Consider the following 19689-nt stretch of genomic DNA (forward strand, 5'->3'; position numbering starts at 1 on the left):
TAAAATAGAGAATGTGATGAAAGATTCCAGATACACAACTCAGGCTGAGACATCTTACAAAGTGTTTAGGTTCAAAATAACGGAAATAACAGAAAAAAATAACTGAAAAAAAAAACGAAGAGATGAAATTCCGTCTGGTTTAACATCTCGAAGGAAAAAAAAGAGAGCAACTTTTTTTACTAAGTTCAAAAATCACAAACTTTAGAACATGAAAAAAAAAAAAAAAAAAACAAGCAAGCAAGAAATTACTCGAAAGAAGGACAGATACCAAGAGGAAAATTAAATAAAACCTAAGACATTCGTGTCGCGTTGGAGGATTAAGCAGCAGACATTTGCAAAGGACGAGGGGTTTCCACAGTTGCCCGTGAGACATGACGGGACGATGACTAAGTAGGTGGACGGAAGATCGGTGTTATAAGGTAAGTTGAATGTACACTACATATTTTTTCAGTTTCTTATCTACTACTTTTAACAGGCTCTCGTGAAAATTGTTGCAGTTTTCATGGATGTTTTCGTGATTCTAGTGATGGTTCAACGAGGACTATGTATTGTCAACGGAAAAAAAAAAAAAGGGGGGGTGGATGGGTGAACTGCACTAAGTATATCTGTGAACTTCCAAAATGGTCTTTATGAGTGAGAACCCTATTCATTTCATAATAAGATTCCAAGTCTCCATACTTTGAGTTATTATTTATTTATCTATTTATTTATTTATTTATTATTCATTTTTTCATTATTTTTTTACGGCAGGCAGTAAGGTGGTGCTCGTGGATGAGACAAGACGAGGACACTGCGCCTAATTTCCAAATATTTATATGCATGTCTAATTAATCATTGTAAGGAAAGAAAAGGAGGATTATATAAGTTACTGCCTTTCCTTGTATGGCAGCTACGTTCTTCACGACCCGTTATAGAAAACGATCAATTTTCGAGACTGACTGTGTCGTAATTCTCTGGCTGTTTCTCCCCATAAACCAGGGCTTTTATTAGCATCTTTTTTTCTATTACATCATTAGTGTTATTTGCTTCTATCGTGTACTTAATTTTAATATCCTAATTATCATCATGAATGAAAAAGCTGATTATACAAGGTTAGTGGTAGCAATATCAGAAAAAATAGTAACGATAAATATTTTTCAATAAGTATTGGCTGCCTTTGAAAAAATATATATATATATATATATATATATATATATATATATATATATCCTACAACTACAACTCCCTATTACAATAGAAAAATTTTTATGCGACTTTTTATCTGATCGCACAGCATCCATTAAAGTTAATCATTACATTGGTCCTACATTTAATTTAAACTGCGGTGTACCACAAGGGAGTGTTCTGTCACCAACACTCTTCACAATTTACACCAATGATATTCAACAACCTATACAAACCCTTAACATCAGTTTTGCAGACGACATAACACAAATAATTGGCTACCCAGGAAGGTCCAAGAACATGCTCAATATAAAAACAGAGAGAGCAATAACAGCAATTAATAACTACGAAAGGAACTGGAAAATAAAAACCAATGTTAATAAATTCACCCCTCTGCACCTTGGAGCAAAACTTACCTTTCCACTCATCATTAACGAAGAAGAAATAGAATTTAAAAGTACCGGCAAATGCCTTGGTCTAACCATAACTACAGGTGGCTACTACAAACATATACAGGAGCGTAAAAATATAGCAATAGCATCACTACAAAAACTCTACAAGTTACATAACATGCCAGAGAAAATAAAAATACACTTAGTAAAAGCACTAATACTACCAATACTTGATTACCCTCCAATCCCTATGCACACAATGAGCAATAACCAAATTAGCAAACTTCAAAAAGTTCAAAACAAAGCACTTAGATTTGCAACAAATCAGAAACACCCTTACACCATGACAACAGAACAAGTACACATACACACCAAAACAGCACCTCTCAATATACGTCTACACTACAGAGCAAAGACAATTTGGGAAAAAATTGATGAGTTGGGCCTGCCTAACTATCAAAGCCTAAAAGACAACTCAGATCAAATAGTAAAATACCACCGTGATTTCCCTAGCAGCCTACAGGCATGCAAAACAATACCCAACCCAATATATTAACAAACCGAAAATAAAGGAAACATACTCACCTTAAAACACTTACCTTTACTCACTGTATTCCTGAAGATGGCCAAACACAAAAACTCAGCACACACGGGGCATCTGGAAAGGAAAGAATATTATGTAACTCCAACACTCTAAACAGCACACACACACACACATGCTTCACATGGGACTCGTAGCTGGCCTCCTCTCTCCCCACTCCGCGCCCTGAGTCGGCGGTGAGGCGGAATGCCAAGCCGGTGTTCACCACACCGTAGTGCACAGCCGAGGGGTACTGGCCACTGGTAGGGCTTGCTGGCCCCCAGCAAGCGGTAGATGGGGAGGGGGTTGCACCTCATCCTGAGTCGCTGACACCCGGGGACCTACCAATAGGGGGTAAGAGTTGTGTGGTGTCGGCGAGGGAGTAGTGGTAGAGTCTCTCTCGACTCGCCTGCGGTGTAACAGGGAGAACAATCGCGGCCCGTGCCATCACATGAAGTCAGCACACAGAACACAAACATTCTCACAAACACATAATACACAGTATAACATCAATAAGTAAAATAGCAAGGTGGACAGCCCACCATCTTTAATCTTATACTTCTTTCATTATTTCTCACTATCCTCTTATACTCATATTATTCTTCCTTCACCCATCTTTTCTATAAATATAGATATATATATATATATATATATATATATATATATATATATATATATATATATATATATATATATATATATATATATATATATATATATATATATATATATATATATATATATATATATATATATATATATATATGAAAAGTTGTTACTGTCATCATCACCTAGCTTAGCATCCTAATCATCCCTTGTGGAGTTGTACTAGACTGCTTCATAAGCTTGTAAAACTGTAATTAAGAATATATATATATATATATATATATATATATATATATATATATATATATATATATATATATATATATATATATATATATATACAGGGAAATTACATGACTATATAAATGCCTTTAAAGTTGTTTTTTTTTATCATCATTGTGTCTTCAGTACTAGATAAGTATATATATAAAAAAAAATACACACAAGGAAAGTTGATAGGGTCGTGCCCAAAGAAAGTGTGTAGGCTCGTGGCAGCCGTGGTGAGGGTGTTTACCTCCTCGGCGGCAGCGCTTCTCGCCGCGCCTGGAGGTTATTTGGCTGCTTTTTGAACATTACCACACCCTCTCCTACGCTCAGGTAAGCCCAGAGCAACACCTTAACCATAAGAACTGTGTGTTACGTACTTCTCTCAGTTACTGTCTTCGCAACAAGACTCAAACGCATAACCTTAAGATCACAAGATTTACCAAGTAGGAGAGACTTACTTTGCCCACCTGGATAAGATTTCTTGATATTCGTATATTTTCATAAAAGCCTTAAAAGTTTTGGTCTTGGTCACTGAAACTTAGTAATAACATACAGTGTCATAAATAATGAATACAGATGTACCTGCCCATCTTCATCCACAGTGTCTTAAAAGAAAAAAAAAAATCACGTGGCATTCTTAAAATTTTGACAGGTTGATCTAGAAGTTGAGATATTTCTTGATAAGAAGTCCGTTCCCCCCATTCCCCCAACCCCACCTTACCACTCAAAGAAGCTTAGGGGCCCGTGGGGAATCGGGTTTTTTTTTTGGGGGGGGAATGAAAAACAAGTGAAATAAGGGCGTTCAAAAATCTAAGGAAATTTACCTTAATATTTCGAATTTCCCTAACCTATCCTAGCCCCTAGACTTCCCCCTCCCCCTTGGGGACATTAACCTAACCTAGCATAAACTAATCTAATCTAACCTAACCTAACCCAGCAAGGGACCCCAAAAATTATACCGCTATGTCTTACTGGTGTGGTGTGGAGATTCTCAGGGTAATGGAGGTGGGTACAGATTGGCGGTTTCCTTAATAACACATGGAACCTCTTCCCTATATCTGTATATAGCATCTTAACCATTGCTTTTGCTAAATATCTCACATAGTGATTTTTTTCATTGTTGAACACTGGCACTGTTTGCTTCACCTCCCTCGACTGGGTAGCCATATTAACAGGTGACAGTGAGCCTCTATCAGAACACCTGATGCATCTCTTAAAGAAATGAAAAGTGTAACTGAACCTATCATGGAAAGTCATAATTGATAGCCTCAGGAATGGCCTCACGAATGGCAGTGCATGATTGGAGGGATCAGGTGTATAGATACCATGAAATCCTAATATGCCACTACCCACAAATCCCAGTTATAAACAAAAGAAAATCATTTTAATGTTTACTCGACTGTTGCAGAGCTCGCTGGACTTGGAAAATATCAAATTTCTCCACACTCGAGTGCTATTACAACCATACTAGACACATGCCCACCAATTTTTTTATGTTTAAGGCAAGGTCACCGAACCCTTCTCCATGACATGCAAGTTTCGTGCTTATATGTAACATGGACATGATATCCAGGTTAACCGAAGTTGAGAATTTGGTGCATAGAAATGTCTGATTTGTTTCATAATACGTCTTTTAATGTTGTCTCAGTTTTTTGCAGAGATATTCACACAAGTGTTAACGGATGTTTTGGTGCCTAACATGTTATACATATTTGTTATATGTTTGTAATGACCATCATGTTTACAAAAAGTAAAATGGTCAATATGTTGATTATTACTCCTGCATGAATTATTTAATAAACAGCTCATAGGAATGGCTGTCCTCAAGTCCAAAATTGCACTGTTTTTACCATTTGTTGCCTTGACTTTACCACCAAATATTTAGAAAAACACTCAACACTCGTGGGAAAATGGAGGCTCAGTCTGGCTGGACCCATGGTCTGCCAGTGCGAGTTGCCATGCTGGGCAGGACACGCTGACAGCTAATGCAGCTATACACGGGCCCACTTTTTTTTTTTTTTTTTTTTCATGTAATTCTTTACATATTTATTTAATTAATGTATTTTATTCTTACTCAGACTTTCCCACACTCACGTTCTCCTCCAGTTTCTATCATGCACTCACACACACTCCCGAACACTCTGCCACAACTTCTTATGGACTTCAAAATCATACTTGAAACATAAAAAGAACTTACTCATATTTTAGTCACTAGATAGGCATTGTGTGTGTAGTATTAATGTGTTGGATAACACACACACGCATGCAGGCATGCACATGTTGCCATGCATTACGAGCAGGGAGAGAAAGAGAGAATGTTATGCATTTCCTTAGATACCACACACACACACACACACACACACACACACACACACACACACACACACACACACACACACACACACACACACACACACACACACACACACACACACACACACACACACACAACAATGCCTGTCTCACAACATAAAAGTGATCATATCTTGTGCCTGGAGAGAGAGAGAGAGAGAGAGAGAGAGAGAGAGAGAGAGAGAGAGAGAGAGAGAGAGAGAGAGAGAGAGAGAGAGAGAGAGAGAGAGAGAGAGAGAGAGAGAGAGCTGTCCAGTGTGGCAGTATCTTTGCTTACCCAATGTGGTAATTGCAACAGAAATGCATAACTGGCAACTCACATTGGTGGGACACAGGCCCAGCCAGCCCTGGACCCCACTTTTCCATGAGGGCCAAACATCTTTCTCACAATGGTGAATTTTTTATTCATTTATTTAATCTAACACTGTAATATGAGTGCTTTCTTAATTCCCTTTACCCATTAGCTATTGACTGTAATGACAAGAGAATTTTGAAGGTTATCCCTGAGGAGCAATGTAAATGAATACGAAAGATATTTTATTGCTTATAGGAGGGATTTCACATTTATACATTCTTTGATCAACCCTGTGATACCATTGCTTTAACCAACTAATTACTGCAGGTTTACCTATTATTTTTCATAACTTTGCAGTTATTTCTGATGTCATTCTGTCAGTTTCTTAGTTTCTGTCATTGTGGTTATTTGTCATCATTCATGACAAATATGACTTGGCAGCATTGTATTTCTGAACTGTACAGCAGCCAGTCTGTTGATGCCATTGTCTTGCCATCTATCATCAGGATGTTCACTTCCCCCATTTATCCACTGCAATCTTTACTGTAGCCTTATTTTATAACTTTATACCTTTTTTCTTGGTGTTTAACAGAATGATAAATACTGGTGAGATAGTGTTAATGCTGTTAGAGATGTCATAATTACAGGATATGGAGATGAAATTAGGGAGGCTTAGGTTGGATGGGGCAGTGCCATTATTTGCATTTCACTGCAGGCAATAAATTGAAGTGGAAGCAGATGTTATATTGTCCTTGTGTTGCTTTGTTTATAAATTATACTGGCAGGCAGTGGTACATTACTTGATCAGTACCAAACCACTAGCTATGTAATATCAGATGGATGAGAGCTCAAGGCAGCTTGTTGAATCAAAATTCATTTTTTTTTGTATAACCCATTCTATATGGCAATCTGAGTTGTACTAATATGGATCAGTACACCCAGGTATAGTTAAATTTGCTGTCAGCTTTCAAACTAAAATCTGTACTTAAGTTCAGCCATCCACTAAATAAGCTTTTTTCTAGAGTTCTTAATACATCAAATAGCATGATTTTAAACTGCACAAATTTGTTTCCATAAAATTTTGGGATCCATTGAGAGTATTCTTATATATCATTGACCATGGTGCAACATCACAGTTAGGTTCATGGTGAATATTTGTGGACAGCAAATTCCCATTGATTCAGTCTTTAATTCCAGTAAGCTAATGTGAGTTGAACTATCATGAATCAGAATTTGGTAGTGCAACTCATGGAATTACAAATTTGCATTGTGGTTGGGAAATATTTATGTACTTTTACTCATTCATGCAATTGTGTGTACTGTGTATTACATAACCAGTTGACAGTTCCTAGCTACAAACCCTTATGAATATATGGTATGGGTACTTGTGTTAGGATGAGCAACACTGAATTTTAGGTAATTTGATTAAAGTTAAAGTGCTAAAGATATGGTTTATGATTAACATCTACACTGACTAGTACCATTACAGGACACATCAGGTGAAGCAGGCTTGTGTTAGAAAAATTGAGCCATGGTTATTATAGTTTCTGATAAATTAGATGTGTGCAGAGCATATAAAATGGAGCAGGCTTGAATCAGAGAATGAACCATGGATGTCATAAGTGTGAATGAAGGGAATGTAGGGCATATCAGGTGAAGTAAGTGTGAGTCAGGAAGTGAACTATGGTTTTTTGTGTTTACCACTGCATAAGATACTCCTCCACACGATATTTTGAGGAAAAACTGTCTTATTTAATCTGTTATTATTATTTTGGTACAATTATGTAAGAAAATCATTATTTTTGTGAATGTAATTACAGTGAATTCATGAATTAAATTAAGGGAAGGTTGTCTAAAGAATCCTAAACTCTGGATTTTTAATGCTTGTTAAAAAAAGGCAGCATATGTAATTGTTACATACAAACCCTCAACAGACAAGGATTTTTCAACTTAAAGTTGATACAAAACTGATACATATGTACATATATGAATAACAATCATAGGATGAACTGCAAAATATTTTTTTTATATGAAAGCATAGATACTACTATATAAGATTGTGAAGAAAGAAATGTGAATCTTTTATCACTTTATCTCTCTGTATCTGTGGATATAGTGTAACAGCAAGAGATTAAAAAGAAAAAACTCAGCATCCAATGTTTGTTATGCTCATATATCTAAGGCACTGAGTTCTGCCTTCCTCAGTAAGGAAATTAATTCCTGATGGGGGTCTTTTATTGGAAATTTATCTTACCTTCAGATTCATTTCTCAGTATTTCTATGAAGTACACAAAATTACTTTACACTAACTCACTATCAAGATGTCAAGGCAAATTTAGAATGGAGAGGGAAAGTGTTGGGCAAGCAGAAGGCAAGTCATACAAATGGATTGTTGTGAGGAAAGGAATGTGAAGAGAGGAAGGAGGGATGCATGCTATATATATATACCTGTAGTAGTTATAAAATGAAGATGGCTGTCAATAGAGAAGGATAGAGGGCGTGGAAATGCATTGCCAGGTAGTGAGTAATGGGAGGAAGGATATCAGAGCAGTTTAGAGTTGGAAAAGAAGCAGTGTTCTTATGTTTATGAGAAATGAATCAGACAAGTAAGAGGAAGAGGAAAGCATAAAGTGGTCAGAGCTTATGGGTAATGAAGGAGCCACATAATGCGTAGTGGTAAGGAACAACCTCAGGAGAAGGATGGAAAGGAGTAACATAAAAATAAGAAGAAAATAAATAAGAAAGAAAAAAAAAAGTAGGGTGAGGAAGGTAAAAAAAAAAAGAAGGAAGGAGGAAGATGAAAAGGAAAGTGTTGAAGAGTAAAATAAATGGATTGCCAGAAAATGGTAAAAAGTAAATGAAAGAAGATAAAAGTAAAATGCTGGAGAAAGAAAAAATAATGATCGTCAGAAAAGAGGTAAAAAAAAAAAGAGAAAAGATCAAAGTTACCATTAGGAGAAAGGAATTATGAGGATGAAGCCACGAGGAGAGAGAAGGAAGGTGGAGAAAGAGAAGCAGGGAGAAGACGGAAGGGAGCATAAACAGATGATGCAATGATGGACGGAAGAGGGAAAAAACAGATGGGAGGGAGTGAGCAGGAACGAGGAGAGGTTTGAAAAAGGAGGCGTGTGGCTGAGTTGGGTTGGGGTGGGGGGAGAGGATTGGGAGCTTGGGGTTAAGAGGGTGTCACTCTGCCCAAATATACCCTCACATTCTTGGCACAGGCCCGTCCTTCCATTCCCCCGTGTCTCCCCCTTCCCACCCCACCCAGCTCGCCCTTCTTGCCTGAACCCCCCGTGGCTCGACATTCGCCTTGGTGCTGCCTCCTGGGTAACTCTGGGAGACGAAAAGCTGAGAGGAGACGAGACCCAGACGCGGGCTTACGCAGATACGAGAAAAGCTTTGTCTTCACGCCATTGAGTCCTTATACATAACGAGTGCTACAGACCGCAGCGATAGCAATGATCGTAATAGGTGATAATGCGCCCGCGTGATTGTGTTGGCTGAACAGGAGGAAGTGAGAATGTGCTGATAACAACTAGAACTGTTTTTAGTTGTTTAGTGGTGTGGAGGCGATGTGAAGGTGACGCGTTAGTGAGGTGTGCTGTGCGTTCCAGCGGCTGGCTCTGTGGTGGTTGTGGCATTTGGCACCTGTGAAGACCACCAGCATATCAGCAGGAGTAGCACCAGCAGTGGGGGAAGCAGACTGAGGAAGAGGAGGAGGAGGAGGAGGAGGAGGAGAAGCAGTAGGCGGTGGCTGGTGAGTGTTTTCTTACACACACACACACACACACACACACAAAGGTAATTTAGTACTCGTAAACTCGAGTAAGCTGTGTGTGTGTGTGCGTGTATATGTGTGTCAGCACGTTTAGGGTGGCGGAGTGACAAATTGAGAGTGACGTCATGCAGATGCCTTTCGTCGCTGATAAGATGATAACACACTGCAAGGCGGTAATAATTCAGTTTTGTGTGGAATACTGTAATTTTTTTCCGGCGGTTAGGTAAATTAGAGAAGAAGGGATACGTTACTTTCATCTAGTGCATAATGAACACGAACTTTTTTTTTCTCAACTAGTATTCGTATAGGTAAATAATGGTTAGCTTAACTATTACCAATACCTCAAGTTATTTTTTCTTCATTTCAGTCCCTTGTGTCTCTTGCTGTTCACGTCAACTCTCTCGTCCTTTCATTTTTATTTATTTATTTATTCTTTTTTTTTATTGATACGTAATGTTTTTTTTAATGCACATGCACTGAGAGAAGGAAAGATGTGTTAAATGCTCACTGATAAGACCGATAATGAGCGTGTTCTTTGCATCGCTATCCTTCCCTCTTTGCTTCTTAGTTCGTTCCTTCGTTCATTCATCTTTACTTCTTACCTACTTTCATTGCCTTTCTTCCAATTTCCTTATTTATTTATTCTTTTTTACTTTTCTCCTCCCTTCCTTCCTTCCTTCCTTCCTTTCTTCCTTCTTTCCTTCCTTCCTTCCTTCCTTCCTTCCTTCTCGTCTTATCTTCCTTCCCTCCCTCTCCCTCGCACATACTTTCCTTTCCCTCCCCTTCCAGTCAGTTCTTCCTTACTTCCTTTCTTGTTTTCTCTACTTTTCCTCCTTTTCTTCCTTCTCACCTTCGTATCACACGTCTTTCCTCCCTTCCTTATCTCCCTCCCACCTTCCACCGTCCTCTCCTTCCTCCCTTCTTTCCTCCATTACATCACTGCCTTTCCGCCTGAAGGTCATGCCTGCCGTGTATAGCTGTGAGGTCCAATGAAGGCAGTCGTTGATGGTAGGAATAGTGGTATGTAAGTAGTGGTTAATTGGGAGCCTTGCTTGCGTGGCGTCGTGGTGTCGGATGAGTGTGTGGCGCCAGACTTACGTAGCTAGTCGTACACGTGTAGAGAATCAAGCCGTAAAACCTGTGGATATATGAGGATTAGTGAGTGGTAAAAATGTGAATAACGAGAGAGAGAGAGAGAGAGAGAGAGAGAGAGAGAGAGAGAGAGAGAGATGTGCGTCTACATATATATTGATGTCGAAAATACGTTTTGCTATTGAATTATGCAAGTAAATAGAAACTAATCATAGACAGAAAGACCCACAGTACAGTAGATAGGCCTTTTGGTCTTTATGGGCTGTTCGTGAGGACTGTTCTACTTGAAGTGAGAGGTATGCTAAGGGGCAGAAGGGTCATAGGGGCAGAATTAGCACACACACATACACACAAAGAAAAGGACAAGGAAAACAAAAAGTGTAATGACAACACCAAAGGATAGTGAAGAAAGTTGACAATGAGGGAGGTACTTGGATGGAAGCCAATGTGTCTGAAGGTTGGGAGAGGGGGAAAGGATAAGAGTGTCCCCTCCCCATGCATGGTGGTGGTAGTGGTGGTGGCGGCGGCGGCGTCATGCAGATACAGAAAGTAGAATGGGAGAAATTGTTTACGCTTATGCCTTAATCTGCATATTTGTAGGTGTCACAGCCATGTCAGCTTCAGCGACCAGAGGATGATGGTCTTAACTTGAGAAGGTTAATGATGCGAGAAGGGAAGGCGTTTGTCTCACCCACAGCTGCCGGCCACCTGTCGAAGTGCAACCTGTGACCACCATCTCTCAGATCAGTGCTCGGTCAGCTGCGATGTAGTACTCTATAGAGGGGGAATTGCACACTAGGTATATATATATGGAGAAAAGAAAACTCTCGGAAGTTATTGATGTGCGTTGTCCAGAACTGAGATAGTTAACCAAAGTTTCAGAAAATACATCGTAATCTTCTGACCTGTAGTGATAGTAAAATAGTAGTGCAATACATAACTTCTTTTGAGTAATCTTACACGATTCCACTGAACAAAAATAAATCTGCAAGCACCGGAAGGTTTGAACTACTCCATCTTTCCTCTAGCTGGCACTGGGGTCTTTCGAAATTGTACTCGAAACATGCACTAGACCGTCTTATTAAGTTTGAGGAGACGCCACAGCAGTCAGAAGGTTCAGAGTAGAAACAATGGGACACAACTACCGTCTCTTCTCTGCTGTCATCGTCTGTTCTTTCCCAGCTGTGTAATGTGCTGTCACAACGATGCCACTCTGGATTTTATTCCCTTTGAACTTTTATATAGAATATACATGCATAGCATAATCAGGGTCACAAATCCAGCAGAGCACAGTGGAAGTGAGTGGAGCAGGTTTTCTAACTTCCCACTTGATTATGGCGGGCGAGGCGGCCTTCGATTAGAGCCCCCAGGGAAGGCCGGGCCGCGGACGAGCCGTGCTGTGTCGTATTGAAGAAGGGAAAATCGTATCCATTTCACACACACACACAACTAATGAAGTGGTGCATAATTATTTAACACTGAAGGACCCGAATCTAATCCTTCCTGTTCTCTCAGCGCCACTCATCCGCCTTGCTGGGCACAGTGCCGGTGCGCCGCCGCTCCGTCCGCCACCTTCCCCACCCATGTATTTTTCCGGTGACACGCTTTTTTTTTTTTTTTTTTTTTTTTTTTTTTTTTTTTTTTTTTTCTGTGGCAGTCTTTGGGTGTGTTCCAAGTGATGTTATGCCACGGCCGGCCGCCCTGGTGCTGCTTGTTGGCGTGTGATGCAGCTGCGGTGGTGGTGGTGGTGGTGGTGGTGGTGGTGCGATCATATTTCCGAGAGGTACGAGAAAATACCATTGTTATAGTTTACGTAAAGAGTAGTACATTAGATGAATAGGAGGTTGGGGGAAGAGCCAGTTATAGGATTTCGATGACCTTAACAACCGCTTTCTCAAACGTTTCGGTGTCTTTGTTTTGATCCCTATTGACAGACTCCTGTGGAAGTTACGGATTTTCAAAGATGTTTTAGTCAATAGTAAATTATAATTCAATAAGAATTCTCCATATCAGTACACTCCACGAGAACCAATTTTTTTTTTTTTTTTTTTTTTTTTTTTTTTTTTTTTTTTTTTTTTGTATCCTTTGCAAACAGTCCATATGAGAGAAATCAAAGCATTTTTATTTCGATGGAGGGAGGAAGGGCAAGGATGATGGTGCTGTGGGAAAGGGGAAGACGTGAGGTGGTGTGGGTGATGGTGTGGCGTGTGAAAGAAGCTAATGGCAGAATGGCAGGTGTTGGAGTACTTCTGTAGGTGGAACATGATGTTTTTAAAAGCACTTCATTTTACGTGTGAAGAGACCGGCTAAGGATAAAAAGTTTTGAGAAAAATAAATAAAACACAGCAAGTTGCCACTGTACCTCAAAAAAAAAATAATAATAATAATAATCACACGAAGATTTCCAAAGCGGAGACCAACTGAGTTCCTGATAATGAAGCTGAGTGGAGAGAGCGTGTCATGGTGAAGGTGTGACGAGTATAGTAGTGATGCTGTGAGGTGAGATGTGCGGCGGACGGACAGATAGAAAGATAGCACTCATCATTAAGCCTCGAAAATTATCCTGTGTGTGACTTAACCTGACATACAGATAACTAATAAAATTAATTAGATTATCAATATTTACCTCATGCATAATCTTCCCGTCATGATCGTTGAGTGACATATATAATATTTTCACTATTTTTTTTATTAAGGAGTTTTTTGGTACTGCTTACGTACAGAAAGAGAGAGAGAGAGAGAGATTATCACTTGTATTTATCATGTTCCTGTCATTTCGCCACTGCCAGTCCACCACCACCACCATCATCAGCATCAGCCTCTACGATACCAGTGCAAAACTAAGGCCTTTCACAACTTTCACGTATCCCTCCCCGCTACCCTTCTGTTTCAGGCCAAATTTCCATCTCATCTTCCCATACAGTTCTCTGTCTACTCTGCTGTCTTGTACCGATTCTTAGCGCGTCCCAAGCCACCTTAGTGCATTCCATCTGAAGAGTCACAAGGGAGGGAACTGACTCGCTATGCATACAGGCTTCCCTTTAAAAATAGTCGAAAGAAGGCGCTGAAAGGTTCAAAGCGATCCAGAGACACAGAGCGGCATGTCGTACGTATTAATGAGAGAGAGAGAGAGAGAGAGAGAGAGAGAGAGAGAGAGAGAGAGAGAGAGAGAGAGAGAGAGCATCTCCGCTCACAGTTTAATGTTCAAGGGCATGGGGGAACATATTTCTTGCGGCGCATCACAAACTTCACAATTGGCAAAGGTGGTTCTCTTGTGCACCTGCCAGATGAGCCTGTAACCCATTTGAAGCACCCCACCCCCCACACACACACACGTACTATCCTTTCTGTTCTGCTGTGAGTCTTGATAAAACAGAACCTAATTTAAGGCCCGGTTCACACCAGCCTGTCACCGTCACCGCCGTCACCGTCCGTGACGTCACAAACGGTGAGCGATCGGAACTGGGACCCTCGGCGCTGACGGCCGTCTCACCGTCCGAGATAAAATAAATTCATCTTTTGACGGTGGGACGGCGGTGGTGCGCCCATTATGAATGGTGATGGATATCCCTGATATCATGAAAGTGTGAAATATTAGTATTTGTACACAAATAAAGAAATAAGATCATGTTATTTATAATAAATATTTAAATATATTTTCCTAAAGGCCGAGGTGAAGACTATTGTTCGATGAATCTGGAAACGCGGCAACACCGCTCACCATACACCCTCAACACAGCTGATCCTGTGGTAAACACATAGCATTCGAGCACGTGTAGTAAGGACCAGCTTGCACTAGCTTCTGAAAAGTGGCTGCGGCAGGCTATCATAGAAGTTGTTTCTATCAGCCCTCATCTCCGTTTCCATAAGGATATTGTGCTTTCCTTGTAGCGGCCTCTCCAGCAGTAGTTGTCATGCCCATATTGCCTGTCTCCTTCGCCTTGCTGGCCTAATTGGGCGGTCTTCCGGTTCTGAATCGTCCAACAACAAGAGAGTAGCAATGATGAGATCCTTATGGTCCGTCTTGTTTTGGTACGTGTGTGGGACTGATGACTGACGAGCTCATCTCCTCCGAAGCTGACGGCCGTCATGCTTGTGACATCACAGACGGATACATGGGTAACGGTGACGGGCTGGTATGAACCGGGCCTAACCTAACCAATTTTAAGCACCCAACTCCCCCTTAACACACACACACACGTATTAACTTTTGTATTGTATAGAGATTTAATGAGGGTATGATATTTGAGTAACTTAAGAATTCTACTGAGCAAAAATACAACAGCAAACACTAACAGATCTGAACTACTCGGTTACTGTCATTGGATTATTTTGATAAGCTTGCGGAGAAACCATAAGAGTCAGAGGATTAACTGTGTAGTAGCATATTTAATTACATAGCAAAGGCCACGTTATTTGTAATCGGCATTGGCAAGTAGCTCAGGCTCATTTACCAAAGGCAGATCGAGTGATACCATCAGAGAGCCTCGAGTTGTGTTAGAAGGTGTTGGAATGTTTTTTAAGGTTATTTTCATAGCAGTGTGTTGTGGTGGTGGCAGTTGTGGTATTGTTAGTTAATGGCTCTCTCTCTCTCTCTCTCTCTCTCTCTCTCTCTCTCTCTCTCTCTCTCTCTCTCTCTCTCTCTCTCTCTCTCTCTCTCTCTCTCTCTCTCTCTCTCTCTCTCTCTCTCTCTGTGTGTGTGTGTGTGTGTGTGTGTGTCTCTCTCTCTCTCGAACCTTCTACCTCCATCCGTCACTCCATCTTCCTTCCTTCCATCTGCCACTTATATTTTGTCTCCCTTCCCCTTTTTTCCCTTCATCTTCCTTTTTCTTACCCCCCTTCCTCCTATCTTTCTTTATTCCTCCATACTTGTATCAACATTTTTTTTTATTTTCCTTCTTATTTATCTCTTTATTCGCCTCTCCATCCACCTTATCTCTCCCTCCTTGCCTCTCCTCTCTCACCTCTCCCCTCACCTCCTCTCTCATCTTCCCTCCTCCTCCTCTCCTCCTTTCTCTTCTGTTAATGCATTTCTAACACCTTTTCTTATTTATATAAAAAAAAAACACACACACACACACTAGGAAACATGTTGAGAGCTTGAGGAGGAGGAGGAGGAGGAGGAGGAAGGGGCAAATATGTTGGGGGTGGGGGTAACAGTGTGGTGGAGAGGCGGAGAGAGGAAGAAACTAAATGAGTGAGGGGGAGATGGGGGATGATTTGGTATGTTGGAGTGACTAAGGAAGAAGGGGGAAGGTTGGGGAAGGAGAGATTAGGTTTAGGTTGACTTGATGAGTTGGGAGAGAGAAAGAGGTGGGAGGGAGAGAGGTTAACCTGGTATGTTTAGGAAAGTGGGGAGGGGAGAACGAGGGAGGTGTTAAGGAAGGAAGAGGGGAATGTGAATGATGCTATGTGGGAGGGTGAGAAGGAGGAAGAACTATTGAGGAAGTGAAGGAAGAAGAGGAGGAAGAAATGAATGCACCTGAGTGTTGATTAAGTGGGAGATGGAAGAAGGGGAGAGGGGACAAGAAGAAGCAGGAGGACATTAGTGAATCTCGAGTGTCAAAGTAAAGAAGAAATTGTTGCATTCTGAATACTGAGAGTCGATCGATAGATAGAACAAGGAAGACGAGGAACGCAAATTAATACAAAGGAAGAACAAATAGCCACACACTTTAGCCCTGCCAGCTTGTTGGTGATAAGCAACAACATCTAATTCAAAGTAAAAAACGTAAGAACATTAGGATGACATATATGAGTTGAAAGGTAAAGGAAATCTATGAGAGGAAAGTGGTGTTTTAACTAAGAGTGTGCCGTAAGGGGAGGGAGGAGGGGAAGAGGGGAGAGGTGTGGCAGATGGAATGAGAACGGAAGGTTTGCAGGTAAATTTAGTGTGGAGAAGTGGGAAGAGTAACGAAATGAGCACGTAACCTAGTGTGTTGGGGGTACGGGTGGGGAGAAGGTGGGAGAGGTGATGTAACTTGTTGGGGAGGTGGGAATGAGGATGGGGGTGTAACATATGTGTCTGCGATGGCAAGGAGAGAGAGAGAGAGAGAGAGAGAGAGAGAGAGAGAGAGAGAGAGAGAGAGAGAGAGAGAGAGAGAGAGAGAGAGAGAGAGCGTAAAGATGGGAGAGGGAGAGTATAAGAGGATTTATCAGCTTTTGCACAGAAGGGGGCAATGACCTGTTCTCTCCCTTCTTTGCTCGCTTTAAAAGTAACACACACACACACACACACACACACACACACACACACACACACACACATCAAAGCAGGAAACGTCACCCACCTTGTCCTTCGTTCTTAGAGAGAAAAAAAATGACAAAAAAAAAAAGGTGGTTGCTCCCTTGTACTGTGTCGCCCTGTCATCCCTGTCACCTCCTCATTTTCCTCCCCTTTCTTTTCCTTTCTCCCCATCTCGCCGCCATTTCACCTACGCCGCTATTATGCACCAATCAGCATGCCTCGCGCCTTCCACCCACGCCGCCCACGCCCTCTCACCTACCTTCCCCATCCCTCCCAATCCTCCCTCCCTCCCCTACTACTACTGTCGACCCAGAAGCGTCAGAGATAAAAATAATAGCGAATATGTAGTGTAATAACTGTCTTGCTTGTATATGTCGGTGTTTGTCGCAGTGTTTTGTCTAATAGGTTATATTGCGTACTTGTTTACACTCCCTTGATGCACATGGCTGCTCCTAGTGAACTCGTGACCGGGTTGTTCATTGGTACTGTGCTTGGCTCGTGGTCTAAATATCACGAGTTGGATCCTTGGACCGCATTCTTGAAAAAAAAAAAAAATGGTGTCCTATCTCTATTTCTTTTAACGTGTTTTGGTGGAAGTTATGGGGGTTTTCATGGGTTTCATCGTGATTCCGGTGATGGTTTTATGAGCAGTTTCTATCATTAGTGGGAAAACAGCCATAAGAACAGGACTAATCGCCTCTTTGGCCTTTGAAAATTGTCCTGATAAGAGTTCAAGGCGTTTCACTGGCCATGGTTCGAGGCACTATCCAGTTGGGGGAGATAACGGCCAAGGGTCTTTCTTAACCCCGCCTTAGGATCTAGTTGCGTCGCCATAACTCAACCAATATTCACCTTCTTCTGAATTTGCAAGTCATATGGATCCTTCTTCCCACCTCCGTGGTACCTTAGTGTTAGGATTAACGTAGCACTGCCCATATCACGGGTGCGGGAGTTCTTCTCCTTCTTCTTCTTATTATTATTATTATTATTATTATTATTATTATTATTATTATTATTATTGTTGTTGTTGTTGTTATTATTATTATTGCCGTCGTCGTCGTTGTATTTATCGTCTTCCTCCTTTTTTTTCTTCTTCGCTGTCGTCTTTTCCTTTTCCTTGGTCTTTGTTGTACAGCTTTCTTGAGTGACCAACATTATTTATTCATTTTTTTTCACTTTACGGTTCCTGTTATTTCATTTTCACTCTTCCTCATATCAAATTCGCCATGTTTCCCCTCCAGCTCCCACCAGTAATCTCCCAGTTCTTCCCTCCTTTTTTTTCTTTATTCTTTTCTTCCTTCTTCACAGTTTATATCCTTTCCTCTTTCATCTATTTGTACACTCATCACTCCCTCCCATCCCTCTTCCCTCACTCCCTCCCATCGCCTTCTCTCACTCATTCCCTCCCATCGCCTTCCTTCACTCCCTCGCTCCCTTCAGGTATTCGCGTCAGTGTCATGCTGCCCCTGTATAGCCCCGTCAAGATAAGCCTTTGAGAAGGGAGTAGCAGAAGCCGTATTACGTAGATGTATGACGCAGCACCATGAACACGTACTTGGTGGCGTCTCTGCGTCATCTGTAAATGTGACGTGCGCGCTCCTTGATTAAAACTATTAAAATGGAAAATTAAGTAAGCTTATGCCCTTCCCTTGAATGAGGTTTCTCTCTCTCTCTCTCTCTCTCTCTCTCTCTCTCTCTCTCTCTCTCTCTCTCTCTCTCTCTCTCTCTCTCTCTCTCTCTCTCTCTCTCTCTCTCTCTCTCTCTCTCTCTCTCTCTCTGATTGGGGAAGAGCAGGAAATAGATGCTTGTGTAAGGGAAGAATTTAGTGTGGGAGGTTAGTAGGTACTGTTTTGGGTTTGGGAAGAGGGGAGGGGATGGAGGAGAGTTTAGGGGGCGGGCTGCTTTGTGGGGAGTGAGCAGTCGTGGCTGTGGAGGAAGGGAGAGGAGAGGGCGAGTCTCTCGTTGGAGATTAAAAATAGACTGTGGAAATGTTATGCTCTCTCTCTCTCTCTCTCTCTCTCTCTCTCTCTCTCTCTCTCTCTCTCTCTCTCTCTCTCTCTCTCTCTCTCTCTCTCTCTCTCTCTCTCTCTCACGTATGCTGAATATATATCCAAATTTGTTTTACATTGCTGTACATAATATTTATTGAGTAATAAATACGTACGTAGTGGTGTGTTTATGTGTGTGTGTATGTGTGTGTGTGTGTTAATTTTTAGTGTTCATTGCTAGTTGTATATATGTATATATTTACATGATTTATCTTTAACGAAATTAGCAGTGTGTGTGTGTGTGTGTGTGTGTGTGTGTGTGTGTGTGTTCATTCTCCCTGTGTGTTTATAAGTGATGGAATGTTATTACTTTTGCATTTCATATACTTCATTCACGCTGATTGTTTACCTGATTTCATGTATCCTCCTCCTCCTCCTCCGCCAGTGACCCAGATTCACGTAACAAGTAGGTTCCTGTATCATTCACAGAAATAAGAGTCAAGGCCGCGTTCTCAAACAGTTCGGAGTCTCACCTCGACAACTTTTTTAACAGGCTTCATTGGAAGTTAATGGTGATTGTAAGGCTGTTTGAATTATTCTGGTGACAGGTCAGCAAGGATTGTGCCGTGTTGATTGGGAAAACACTCACGAGAAGCCGGTTAATCATCTCTGTGGCCTTTGAAAATATTCCTTATTGGAGAACAAAGCGTGCCAAAATTCGAACTGTTTCCTTACCGAGCTCACAAGTATTTATTCTCATGTTTACCTTTTGCTATCGTATTACTATTGTTGTTATTATTATTATTATTAGTAGTAGTAGTAGTAGTAGTAGTAGCACTCACCGCTTACTGGATCTAGTTCTTTTACTTATTACTAGTAAATGGTTTTCTACGGGTTTCACTTCTTGGTGATTAATCGTCTTAAT

General features: G+C 41.0%; 1 protein-coding gene across 5 annotated transcripts in view; it reads left to right on the forward strand.

Annotated features, from left to right (window-relative positions):
- Positions 1-321: 321 nt before the first annotated feature.
- Positions 322-19689, forward strand: part of LOC135107564 (rho guanine nucleotide exchange factor 7-like) — a 61353-nt gene continuing 41985 nt past the window's right edge. For 3 of the 5 annotated variants that reach the window (XM_064017562.1, XM_064017565.1, XM_064017566.1), the window contains exon 1: positions 3180-3339. The gene's annotated coding sequence lies outside the window, so the exon portion shown is untranslated. Of the gene's footprint in view, positions 420-3179; positions 3340-9025; positions 9417-19689 lie in introns of those variants that run through there. The other 2 variants (XM_064017564.1, XM_064017563.1) reach the window with 2 other exon arrangements.

The sequence above is a fragment of the Scylla paramamosain genome, chromosome 15, assembly GCF_035594125.1.
Source record: "Scylla paramamosain isolate STU-SP2022 chromosome 15, ASM3559412v1, whole genome shotgun sequence".
Lineage (NCBI taxonomy): Eukaryota > Metazoa > Arthropoda > Malacostraca > Decapoda > Portunidae > Scylla > Scylla paramamosain.